General features: G+C 38.2%; 1 protein-coding gene and 2 long non-coding RNA genes across 5 annotated transcripts in view; 2 read left to right on the top strand and 1 right to left on the bottom strand.

Moving 5' to 3' along the window:
* The window catches only part of bahd1 (bromo adjacent homology domain containing 1), a 33,701-nt gene that overhangs the window by 15,459 nt on the left and 4,815 nt on the right, over positions 1 to 13,427 (bottom strand). Inside the window, exon 1 of one of the 3 annotated variants that reach the window (XM_015044297.1) lies at positions 1,261 to 1,659. The exons of the other annotated variants lie outside the window; for them this stretch is intronic. The gene's annotated coding sequence lies outside the window, so the exon portion shown is untranslated. Of the gene's footprint in view, positions 1 to 1,260; positions 1,660 to 13,427 lie in introns of those variants that run through there. 3 annotated transcript variants of the gene reach the window in all.
* LOC106954635 (uncharacterized) lies at positions 427 to 1,037 on the top strand. Its single transcript, XR_001426390.1, has 2 exons — positions 427 to 676; positions 774 to 1,037. It is a non-coding gene; the product is annotated as an uncharacterized LOC106954635 (long non-coding RNA).
* Positions 12,580 to 13,400, top strand: LOC106954636 (uncharacterized). Its single transcript, XR_001426391.1, has 2 exons — positions 12,580 to 12,825; positions 13,136 to 13,400. It is a non-coding gene; the product is annotated as an uncharacterized LOC106954636 (long non-coding RNA).

The raw sequence follows: 13,427 nt of genomic DNA, 5'->3' as shown, positions 1-13,427 counted from the left end.
AAAATTTCCCAAAAAAGATAAAAAAAATTTTTTTAAACCAAAAAATTTTTTAAAAAAAAAAAAAAAAAAAAAAGTATATTTCTGGGTTTGAAAACTCAAAAATTTACTAGAAAAAAAATCTGAAATTTCCCAGAAAGAAAAACTTTGGAATTTTTTCAGTTTGAAAAGTCAAAGAAATTTCACTTCTGAAATTCAGAAATGTTCCAGCTTTTTCAGATTCTCAAATTCCTTCGTTCTTCTATTCAAGTTTTTTTGCTAGAAATTTTTCAACTTTTCAAACACAGAAATCTCTTTGTTTTTCTAGGAAATTTCTGAGATTAATCTAAAAATTTCTGAACGTTTTCTTGCTAATTTTCCTCTTTTCAAACTGAGAATTTTTTTTATTTTTCCAGAAAATTTATGACGTTAATCTCAAAATTTCTTAATTTCCTTGGCAGAAATCTCCTCCTTTCTTTTCTCATCTAATGGTCCTAATACACCTTTGTCAGTAGAGTCAGCACAAAGCTTCATTTATTTAAAAAATGATATTTACATGCATTTTTTAAAATTTAGCATCACATTTTAACCATTTGTAACAAATGGGTTCTCTTATTAAGGACGGAAAGCAAATTGCAACCGCTAAATGCTCATGATTGAGCTCTTCCTTGGGTGATTAACCCTCAAGCTGAGAGCAACTGTAAGTAAATAAAGCCCCAATGACAGATGAATTAGGTGGCGCTCGCTCTCTCTCTCCTGTTGATGGCGTATTAAACTGGCTGTAGCTTCATCTCCAGGAGGAAGAGGATGGAAGGGAGGACATGGTGTAGAGCTGTTACCATGAGAGCAGAAAGCCCCGAGGCTGGAGCTCTCCTGCAGGAATCCGAGCCGATATCTCCACTTTTCTGGAGCGGATCAGCAGTTCAGCAACACCAACCGCCATCCTCCACGCTCCAGCCAGTCACAAACACACCCACATCCACGCAGGAATCCGAATCACACCGAGCAAAACGTTTAAATCACAAGCCTGAGACCATAAAGAAATAAAGAGACTCGCCTCGGAAGAGCGTGTAGTTTTCAATCTGACAGCATGCAGGACGTTACAGGAGAAGTATCAGAAAAGCAGAAAGGGGGGTAAAACACCCGAAACATCTCGGTTCCGACGGACTTGACGGAGTAAACCGCTCGGTACTAGCGGAACCAACAGCAGCAGCTCGGATTACAGCAGAGTTGTTGCAGCAGACCGCGATCATCTCCAGCTGGGACTGAATTCAAGCCGATTACCTCCTGCGTCCCGCCGGGTGACCCAGCCCGTCTTCAGTTCCGAACCTCGGCTCGGACCCGGAGCGAGGCGGACGGCAATCCACGGAGCGAGCAGCCCGCAGCAGCTGCAGACATGGTGCACGGATCGGCGGAGCGGTGACCTACTTCCGAAGCGGCATGCTGGAGATAATATTCATGCGCTGTTTGCGTTCACATGCGTGCGCCGGGACATCCCTCCGAACCCCGCGTACGGGTCCCTCTGGACCGAGCCGTCACCCACGGATTTCACTCTCAGCAGCACATTTTCAGAGAGTGATTTTGCTGATCTGCTGGAATGGGTCTATTTTAAGCCAGCAGTCAGCAAACTTTCTGCTGGGAAGCGATCACATGAGAAACAAGAAGTGAAAATTGAGAAAATAAATTATTTAAACTGAAGCACAAAAAAAAATCAAAAGTTTTTCGAGCTTCCATTGCAGTTTTATTTCGAAACACTTTCAGCCTTATAGTAGTCACGTGATCAACAGCTGGACGTTACTACTGGCGAAAACGCAAAAGAAGACAACAGGAAGTAGTAGGAGGAAAACAGATCGTTTTCTTATGGGTTTTTCTTCGGACATTTTATAAAAAAGTTGTGTGGAAACTGTAATCGCTGACTACAATTTCCCAAGTATAAGTGTTTTGAATACACCTGAATAAAATCCTAGTGTCTTCTCTGATGGCTGATAGATGATGAGCATTAGTATCTATGAACAAGTTTATTCACATGTAATTTCATTTAATTTCTTATTTAGCAAAAACGTTGCAGTTGCAAAATTGTGTTTTTTCTACATTTGCAGGATAGAAACAAAGATTTGTGCACATTTGTAATGGAAAATGTTTCTGTTTGTCCCTACAGCAACAATAAAATATATGAAAAAAACAAACAAAAAACAAGTAAAACAGCAGAAACACAGTTCTCAGATTAAATATTATACCTTCATACATGTCCAGGGCCAGCCCTAGCCTTTTCTGGACCCTGAGCAGATTTTCATTTGGGCCCCTCCACACCATCAAGTCACCACCATTTGCTTCATCATTGCTGCTATCATTACCATCATTTGTAATTAGCTTCCATTTTATCTGTGTTATTGTGGATATGGATTTTAACCTCACAGCAGGTGCAGAAAACTAAAATTATTTGGATTTTAAAATGCAGAGTGGTATTTAAGTGCCATATTATTTTAACTATTTGAAAGTAAGACAAACATTGAATTTACAATACACAAGTTAACGAGCCTAACATCTTAGTTATATTATATCTTATATTTATGAAAGATAAAAATAAAAAAGCTGAAAACTGAGATGCATTGAACTGCTTTCTGTCTTCTTTAGCAGCTTGTCAATTTCAGGGATGAGAAACCGTTAAAAACTTAAAGAAAACTCTTATTTGCGGGCGGATTTTGCATTCAGCTTGTCGAAAACGACATTTTGTTAACAGCAGTAAGACATCCACACCCAGGCCTGGCACTAGCAGCATCCTGCCATTTCCCTCACGTTCGGTGGAGAAACAACAGATGTTGCAAGAACTGACTTAGCAACGCAGAAAGTGCCAACTCTGCACACAGGAGCTCTTCAATGAACGTTTTCCTGCCTAAACTTAGGCAGTAAGGAGCTTGTAAAGTTCAAACCGCGCCGCGTGTGCAGCTGCTCCTCGGCTGATTATAGGTGCTGCTCCTGAAGCTTCCCCGGTTAATTAGCAGCTGTTTATTTGCTCCTAACGAGCATTACTAATTAGCAGCTTTGTTTCCTTCATTCCTGCCAACAACCTCATCTCTGTCTACTTCACTAGTAGTGAGATAAATATATGTAGAGACAATCATTAATAATCTCATGTCGCTGACAGAAGAACATGGAGAGATGTGTCCCTTTGGATTAGGCTCATTTACTGCATCCTCTGCTCCTAATGACGCATTTAGTCCAATTATGAGCAATTAATCTTCTATTTTCTGATATTTTTCCACAAAACATATAAAACCCAGTGCTAATGTGCAACATAGCGTTGATAAAACTCTCAGCTCATTGACTCACTCAAGTTTAAATAGTTTCACCACTTAAAGGTCATTTTTTTCCACTTAAAACACACTGATGTAGTCAGTGGCGCCATGTTGGCGTGCCATCAGAATTGAGCTTAATTGGTGTAAACGCTGATTGCCCTTATCAATATGAGCTTTACGATGTGTAATTAACAGCAGTAAAGGAGCCGAGTGTGTTGAGTTAATGAGGCGTGAACGCTGGGGGAGCGAGAGGAAAGGACAGGCTGCCGAGGGCTGACCTGCGCTGCAACAAACACACGGCCACATGCTACTGGAAGCTGCAGGAAGCTGCAGAACTATACAGGAATGTGCAGGAAGCTGCTGAAAGCTTTAGAAAGCTGCATGAAGCTACGGGAAGCTGTAGAAAGTTGTAGAAAGCTGCAGGAATCTGCTGAAAGCTTCTAAAAGGGAGCTGTTGAAAGCTGCAGAAAGTTGTAAAAATATGTAGAAAGCTGTTGAAAGCTGTAAAAATATGTAGAAAGCTGCAAAAATATGTAGAAAGCTGTTGAAAGCTGTAGAAAGTCATAAAGAGCTGGAGGAAGCTGCAGAAAGCTTTAGAAAACAAGAAGCTACAAGAAGCTGATCTTCCTGCTGGCTGTAGCTCACAATAATGATGCGAACGATCTGCTCAGGATCAGAAAGTTCAAATGGAAACTGACTTTAGCTGAGAGTTTAACATTTTCAATGGATTGGTAGATAGGTGGTTTAAAAGAAGAAGATGGATGGGTGAAAAAAGAGGAGCGATAGAAGAACAGATGTATAAATAGATCATGAAATGCTGCAAAGGACTGGAAATGTGGAAACTCCTACAAAACTTTACTGGTTTTCAACGTTCCCATTAAAGAGACCAGATAGTTTTCTAGCAGCTCATATTTCAGAGGAAAGACTGAAATAAAAAGAGTAAAAGAAGTAAAACTGATCCCAGATCTGACCTTTATTTCTGGAAATAACATTTTCCTTTTGAGCGCTGTCTATTTGTTTTCAAGGCTGTGACTTGTGTTCAGGTGAATTTCCTCTGATTATGAGCTAAACTCCACAGAGACTCCCCACCTAAAGAAAACACAGATGAAACTGCGTTTTGTAAGAACTGACAGATATCTCCAAAATGTCCTGCATTTATCTTCTGTTTGTATCTGACAAGCCCTTTCCCCCAGAAACTCTGATGTGAGGAGATGTTTACTGACGATGATGAATTTTCTATTTCGGAGGTGGAGAGATAACATCAGACAGAGAGAAATAACGGCAGGTTATTTTATTGATCTTCCTCTCGGCTCATTGCTGCCTGAGAAGTCAGCACTTCGGTTCTTTCAGTCCAAACAACTTCAGGTCCCAACAGATCAAAACCAGGGAAAGAATAAAAACATAAGTAAATACATGCATAGTTTGGGACTTTTTTAGCTGAATAGGAAGTTTTAAATATGCGGTGTCAATGCTTTATTAGAAAAATAATAGCTGATTGGAGATATGAATGAAAATTCAGACTTTTTTGGTAAATTTGATCAGATTTTAAATGAAAAACCTGATCTCCATGTACTTTTGACTTCTCAAACTAAGAAATTTTCGTTTTTTTCTAGAAAATTTCTGAGAGTTTTTTGGCAGAAATTTAATAATTGTTTTTCCAATATGTACAATGGTCCCAATACTTGGATGTATGTTTATAAACCTGTTCCCCCCCTGGCCTGTGGTGGCGCTGCACCAAGAATGACTGAAGAAAATGACATTAAAACTTCTGTAGAAGACATGAGATCAACCTCCTATACAAAATGTAAACAAAAATGTAGTGGAGTCAAATCAGATTTCTGATTTGTCTTTAGTAAAAGACAAATCAGAAATCCTACAAATGTTTTTTTTTAACCATTATAGACAGAAAAAGATAAAAGGAAGAATAAACTGCCACCAAAAAACTCAGAAAACTTTAGATTAATCTCAGAAATTTTCTAGAAAAACAGGAAAATGTCATGTTCTAGCAAAATTTAGACTTTTTAAACTAATAAATGTCCTTATTTTTTTCTCAAAAATTTTTCTGGGATTTTTGGCAGAAATTTACTAACCCTAATATGCTGTTTCCCCTCCTGACCTGTGGTGGCGCTGCACTAATAACCACTTAAGGAAATGACAGAAAAACCCTAGAAGAAGAAATTGAACGTAACTTCCTTCTTCACGAAATGTAAACGTCAGATTTTAGGATTTCTAGGTTTTCTCTTGCCAGCGATAGAGTGGCACATTTGTTTTGGTTGTTTTTACCCAGAATGCCCTGCGCTGTAGTCCACTTCCTGCTTTTGGAGGGGTCTTACCCGAGGTTTTTAGGCGGACCAGAGTTTAATTTCGCATTCACACCTCCCCAAACGAACCGTACTGTCTAGGAAGACGAACTAGAGTTTGATTAAAACAAACTGAACAGCACCATTAAGACTTTGTGAGGATTTAAAAATCAAACCGTTTTTATTCTGCAGCTGTTCTGCTTGCTGCAGTGTAAAACTAATCTTCAGACAGAAGCCAGAGGGGTTCCAACAAAAGGCCATGAACTCATTTTAAGTCATAATAGCAGCGTGTTTGTAGGTTGATGAATCATTCAGCAGTAAACAACTTAATCCCATAAAGTCGGGGTGTGAGTCTTTATCGCCTTCAGCTGCATGTCATGAAGCTGCAGTGAACCTGCGTCTTCACATACGTCTCAAGTGACCACTAGTGATGAGATATCATTAACCAGCGACTTGGCCTCCGGCAGCTTATAAAAACTGGATTATCATCCTTTACGCTTTTTACTTAAGTAGAGGGAAAACATGAAATCATAAAGCCAAAAAAACAAAAACAAAACATTACGAGTGCTTTTATATTTGGAGAGGGACTATATGTTTTATTAGGATCGCACCAATTAAATATTCAAGCATCAGATTGAGGAAATGAGACTGTTCATAAAAGTTTTTAACATAAAAGTTTTTAACATATCCCAAAGGCGCTCCAAAGTATTTCAAGTTAGGTAATGATGGACACAGATTTAAATGCTGTGAGGTTTTTATGAACCACAGCAGCCAAAGAGAAAACAGCCATTAGAAAACACAAAGCCAACGTTTGAGTATTTTTAAAGCTGCTAAATGAGATTTTTGAAGATATATCAGCTACACTTTCACATAAATAAATGTTTACGAGATTACTTAGACACTCCATTAACTTTGTGCTGCCGACCTTATAAAATTAAGTCGATCCATTTTAACTGGGGCTTGCCATAGCAAAGCATAGGAGGAAACATGCTAGTCGCTCCACATGATAGTCCTCATGCTAACATTAGCCTTACAACTAAAACAAGTATTTTAGTTAATTTGTTGTGTATTAGCTTCATGTAGCATGCTAAATGCAGTAAGTCAATGTTAACATCCTACTGGTAGTGTCAACATGTTAGTCGCTCTACATGCTTATGATAGCCATCATGCTAACCTTAGTCTTAAAGTTAAAATAAGCATTTTAGTAAATTTTTGTGTATTAGCAACATTTAGCATGCTGAATGGAGTAAGACAATGTACATCAGCATGCTTGTGATAACCCACGTCCTACTGGTTCTGGTCAACATGCTAGTTTTTGACACAACAGCTAGCATGTTGTGTCAATGTGCTAGCATTAGTCTTGTAGTTAAAATAAGCATTTCAGCTAATATTTGAAATGATAGCTAAGTTTACCGTCCTGAATGGAGTAAGTCAATGTTACACAACATGCTACTGATTACATTTTAGCTAACCTTGGTTAGCATTGCTGCAAATTGCAAATGCTATTACATTTTGAACAACAGGTTCTCTTTGGAGTTGCACTCAAATAAACTGACAACTTGAATATTCAGATAATATTTCTACATATTTTCTAAATTCATAAACATTAAGAACTTAATGTTATATTTTTCTGTGTAAAGTGACGTCATCAGAGGCGTATCTGCTACAATGTTAACTAAATCTGAAGTGAAGTTGATTGATTTTAGCAGCTGGTCTGTTCTCTTAACAGATGGTCTGTTGCAGCACATTTTTGCTGAGAAACGTCACAATCAGTTTTTGATCCGGCATCCACCTCCATCTGTTCATTCCTGGTTTAATTACCCGTATGGATGTTAACATCAGGTGTAAACATGTCTCTGTTGGTCTCCACACAGTTTGCTCCTGTATACCGTTTGAAGGTTAATTATACTGTGCTTGTTTAAATGACAAGTAGCATTTAAAAAAGAAACAAATCACATTTACTGCACCAATGTAGAACCAACTCACGATAATACAATGGAATAATAGGGGAAAGAAACAAAGGAGGAGTAAATTTATGGCAACAATCTCAGGAATGTTCTTGAAAATTAGTTAGAAATTAACAAAAATGAGAAATTAATGGCTTAATAAATTAATAAAAAAATAATTTTCTCATTTGAACACTAGCAAGAAAAACAACAGAAATAAATTTTCTAGAAAAAAAAATTGGAAACTTTTGTTTCAAGATCCAGATTTGCTATAAAAACTAAAGTTTTCTAGAAAAAAACAGGACATTTCTGAGTCTGAAAAGTCAAACATTTGCTACAAATTTCTGAGTTCCAAAAGTTGCATTTGCCTTTAATTTTGAAGCTCTGAAATGTTCTTTTTTTTCCACAAAAAATTCTGACAATCTAAAAATTTCAGGGTTTTTTTTTTCAATTAGGTTTTGACTTTTGAATCTCAGAAATTTTTGTGGATAATTTCTGACATTTATCTAAAATTTTCTGAGGTTTTTGATTGCAATTCACTCCTTATTTCTCCTTTTTTTTCTATGATGGCTGTAACAGACCGTTGTATGTACAGGTGATGATCAACACTAGAGACAGGAGGTCTAATTAACTGCTTCCTGATGCCAGACAACCTCAATAACAACAGAAGATGTAAGAGGAGAAAAGCATCTACATATGATGTCTGAAAGCATCTGAATTCAGGAAAATCTAAGGGAGATTTTCTTTTCCACATTCAGCCTCCTGTTTTTCCTTCAGAGCGCGAACCAGAAAAACAGGAAGGATTTGTGAGAAACAGCAACACAGAGGAGGAAAAGATAGAAGCTGTAGCTTCTGCTGAACTGGAGGACACCTGGTGAAGGATGTTTCTCCGTCACACTGAAAGCTTCTGTTCAGTTCCGTCAGCCAGAAACAACACATAAAACACACACTCTCTCTCTCTCTTGCAGAGCCCCAGTGTGTGTGTGTGTGTGTGTGTGTGTGGGTGTGAGAAGTGAGAAAGACCCCAGCTCTGAACGCGCTGCTGCAGCTGTGGAGCGGCGGACAGCTGACGCCAGTCTGTGGGTCTCCTTGTCTCTCCTGCAGAACAAGCCCTGCCTCCTCTCTTCTCCTGTGATTCCACGAACCAGACCTGCAAGTTTCCACAGCTGCGTCGGAAACACAGTGCAGCTTTTCCTGCCCTGATCCACTCTGCCTGCCTCCCAGTCCGACCAAATGTTTGGAAAACTTTCTCCGGTATCACAAAAGCTGAAAGTAAAATGTTTGGATGTTTTAGTCTTTACGTTTTCACACCTGATAGTCCGTAGACCGGACCAAAATTGCAACATGTTTCATTTTAAGCTGTTCGTTTTCAAACCGCACTGAATCAAACAAACCAAACGATTGAAAAACATGTTCCCCTCCTCGCCTGCGGGGGCGCTACACCAACGACACAAGAACCTCTGAAGAATACATGAACGCAACTTCCTGCTTCACAAAACGTTAACATAAATGAGTAGTCAGATTTTAGCGGTTGCAGAATATTTGTTTTATCTTTGATAAAACATCACGAGTTATTTTTCCTGCTAGCGCTAGATTAGCATGTTTGTTTTGGTTGTATTTACCCAGAATGCCCTGCGCTGTAGTTCGCTTCCTGCTTTTGTACCAGAGTACGCTGTCTCCCTCAAACGAACCAAAATCTAGTTTGTTTTTCTATCCAAATGAATTAGATTTTGATTAAAGTGGAATAAACAGAGCTGGTGTGAATGCAGGCTTAGTTTAATCAAATTTCAAAAAAGACATTCTTAATGTTTTGGGAGATTTAAAAAACGAAAATCAGTTAAAATATGAACTGTCTCAGTCTGTATCAAACGCCTGCAGCCTTAAGGAGTGAATCTGAAATGGCTAGCAGGTAACTCAGAACTCCAGTCATCAACAACCACTTTGTTAAAGCCATAAAAATTATAGGTTACTAAATTATGAAGTGTAGCCACTAAGAGTTACTCACTCTTTTAGTACAATGAATGTATTTGGCTTTATGAGAGTCACAGACAAAGAGGCATGCAAATCCAGCCTGGCGAGATAAACTGGAGCTGCTGCGTCAACATGCGGCCTGATAAAACAAATTACCAAAAAAAATATATATATAATAATAACCAGACAGTAAAAATAACAAAAAACAATCATGATGAGTTGTTAGTTTCTGTTGGGGAATTGCTTTAATTAAGTTTATTTCGCAGTAAAAATGGTCACAGGGTGCTGCACGGTCGGCTGCACAAACAGACATGGATACAAATCAAACTTGTCAGTTTATTGTATAACTTTTAATGAGGAAAGATACGGCAGCAGGCAGCAGCGTTAATCATAATGACTGTCAGCCCTCGGTGTAACCGCTGATTTGCAGTGAACTCTTTTCACAAGGTAAGAAGATTAACGTTCATATACTTTATAAGTATTATTAGAAACATGTAAAATGTCATATTATGGCGAAGGTGCGCGTCAGTAACCATGGAAACAGTGCCCCACCGTCATGTAGCCTAGCTTAAAAAAGCCGGCTATCGTCTCGTCTTTTGTACGTTTTGAAGGCTGCTCCGGTGTAAGCGGAACGGCAGTTTATGACGAAGAGATTTAAATCATGTGGTGTGAATTCATGCAAGTCGGTAATTTGATCAAGACATCAGGAGGGAGAAGATATGGGTCAGTTTCTAAGCTAGTTATATCAAGCTTCTGTAAATACCGCCGTCTGTGAGCCTCGACCAAGTGAGTTACACTCAAAGAGAAGTTAGCTTGACTCGGAACAAGTAGAAGCCTTGAATAAACTGACAAAAACAACTTTGGAAAACAATTTCAGTCGTTCTGTTCAACACTCCCGATCCTCACCTCTGACGTCCATCATGATTTAGTGATGTAGTGGCTAACGGTCAATTAAAGAGCATCTCCCAGATTTTTCCTGAAAACTGGACATCTCGTGTCGTCCCTTCCTCTGGGGACAGCTGGGAGGTCATTGTGTGTCTCCTTATCCCTCTGAATGTGTGTGTGGCCACAGAGGAGAGCAGTTCATCAGGAATAATGGGATTATGTCCAGGATTGATAACCTGCTTTATCTCTCATGTGTGGGCGGTGTGTCTCTGTTTAGCAAGCCGCATTCGGTCTGCTGCTCCAAGGAACTGATGGATTCATTGTTATTATGAGCGAAAAGGTCAACTCCAGTGTTTTATTTATACATTTTAAACCTTAAATGGGGGCTTGGGGTCAGGGTTCCCACTGAATGTCATGAAACAATTTAAAAACTGACCACTTTTGACACATTCTGCTAGAATAACAAGATAATATTTACAAATACATTAAAAATAATATACTAGCTGCTTCTTTTCTGAGGCATTCTGAGGCAACTTTTACCATTTTAGGTAATTTTCCATTCTGAGGATTAATATTTTTTGAAGGGCAATTTTGTTTACAGAGACATCACAATCCATTTTACTTAGGGTTTCAGTTATTTATCGTTTTTGGTTGCGTTTTATTTTGGGTATTTAAAAGAGCTTCAGTTCCACTGTAGAGATTATGTGCGAAATTGAGAGGGCAAACTTGCATTATCAATATGAATATATAATTTGAAAATGGTCTCAAAACAGCAATATTATCATTCATCACAATCATTTCTTGGGTAATTTATCGTACTCCAATATTTGTTCTTTGAAACTGCTATAAAGCTAGACACAAAACAACTTAACATAATGGCTAGCCCTAACCCTACCCAAAAACCACAGCAAGCATTAAATATCTTTGTACTCAGGATCAGAGTGTTTGCTTTAACACCACAATGAACCAAATGTTGACATGACTGTGAAAAACAGAGTGTTTCTGCTTAATTTTGCTCCCAAAATTATTATATTTACGTTTTCCTGCTTCTCTTCACTGCAAAAATACAAAATCTTACCAAGTATTTTCAGTCTAGTTTAAAGTGCAAATATATCAGTACACCATTACACTGAAATATGATGTGTGTGTTTGTTCATTCATTCTGCTAAATGATGTAATCACAATAAAACTTCTGGTTTGACACCAAAGCAACTCAGAAGCACAGAAGAAGAACAATGACGTCAAACAGCTATTTGTAGTGGCTAACGGTCAAACAGTTTCACGGTGGAAACAGTTATTCAGCAATAGGAACCAACAGTATTGTCACAAGAGCATAAACTCATAAAAATAAAGCACAACTACCAGCAACAACCTTCTGTAGAGAAGATGTGTAGACGGAAGTGGAGAGATCTTGATGTCAGGCGCTTTAGTGATGCAGATTTCTTACATAATTTAATAATGATCATTTTCAGCCATTGTTTATGTTCAGATTTATCATATCTGGCTTCTTCTGGTGCATAATTATGATCCAATTATGATAAAATGCAGCATGACTGTTCAGATTGCAGATGATATGAAATCTGATTAAGTATGGAGATATGGAAGTACCAAAAATCTGATTTTTTAGCAGGTTTTTCAGCTTAAAAACAGGCCATACAGAATGAAATTAAAAAGTTAGATATGTGTTAAAAAAGGGAAAAAACTGATTTTGGTCTAATTTGTCTGCTGTATGAACTTAAAGGAGAGTGCATAAAAATTTCATCCATCATTATGCTGAAGAGACTAAAGTAATTGGTTTTGCTCCAAAAATAAAGGTTAAAGAGCCTCAATTAGCCTCAATAAGGCTAAAAGTAGGAGTGTGCAAGAAACATGTGGTTATGAGCTCAGATCTAAAAGAATAAATGGTTTCCTTTTGAAACAGGATAAAAAGAATCAATTGGGCTCATCCCAGAGGCCTGACCAACACCAGTGGGTCAGATCAGGTCACAAATCGCTGCACTGGCTTCTTGTTTGATCAAAATATATATATAGATATTTCACATTTGAGAGTTTTAACCAAACATTTATCATTAATAAAACTTAGTTTCTATGGTTTTCAGTCCTGAAACCCAAGATCTTCAGAAAGTGTTGGCTCCTCCAAATAAAGACTAAAAAAAACAACAATACTGTTTAGCTTTCTAACAATATTTCTGATCAAAAAGTGTTCAAAAGACCCTTATATATAGTTTAAGTTTGGTGTTGAGTATTACTCTTTGTATTATGTGTTTTCTGTTCAGCGTTACTTTTGTCCCTTAAGGGATACCGTAGTTAGGGCAGTGATGACGTCAACACCTTGCCGTAGCCAACGTTGCTGGTATCTGGTGGGGAAGTTTGGGTAACCGAGCCGCTGTGCTAACACGTGGGAAAGACCACAAGATATGTGTTCTCCTTAAGAGTGTGCGTCATTGATGAGTAAGTTGCAATATTTGAGTGTTTACTGCAGCTAAATGAGTGATTTGAAGTTTATTTGTTTGCTATTATTTCACCTGTTGCTAAGTCCGAGCTATATGCTACGTGTGTATTGTAGAGCATTGTGTCGCACATGCATATCTATTCTCAGTGGAGCAGAGACATGGTTATTAGTTAACTGTGGAGTTAACTTGCCTAAGTTTGCTTAGTAATATTGACTTAGAGGTTTCCTTCTTAGTTTATCTAAGGTATAATAGCATGGTGTAATGATAGGACACCTTGAACTTATTTTCTGTATTTTTGTTTATTCTAGGAAACCACACACACACCTTCATGTAGACACATTTATGCCCATCCGTGTTCAGTGGATTATCTGTGATACAGTTTGGAATACAGAACAGTTAAAGGATCCTGCCTCGTGTCTTCATTAAACTCCTGGTGCACCTCATCCAAACATCTGGTCCTGAGCTGAATCCTGGCCTGAGTGGTGTTCTGGCCGACACTCCAGGTTGAGAGCGGTGACAAACCTGAACAGCGCCTAACAGTCCTTCAACTTTAGAACAAACTCACTTACAAAAGGTGTAAAAACCGTATTTATTTCAAGT

This window comes from Poecilia latipinna, unplaced genomic scaffold, assembly GCF_001443285.1.
Source record: "Poecilia latipinna isolate Pla-1442-1.1 unplaced genomic scaffold, P_latipinna-1.0 Scaffold667, whole genome shotgun sequence".
NCBI classification, from domain to species: domain Eukaryota; kingdom Metazoa; phylum Chordata; class Actinopteri; order Cyprinodontiformes; family Poeciliidae; genus Poecilia; species Poecilia latipinna.
This window is presented reverse-complemented; position numbering and strand designations above follow the sequence as displayed.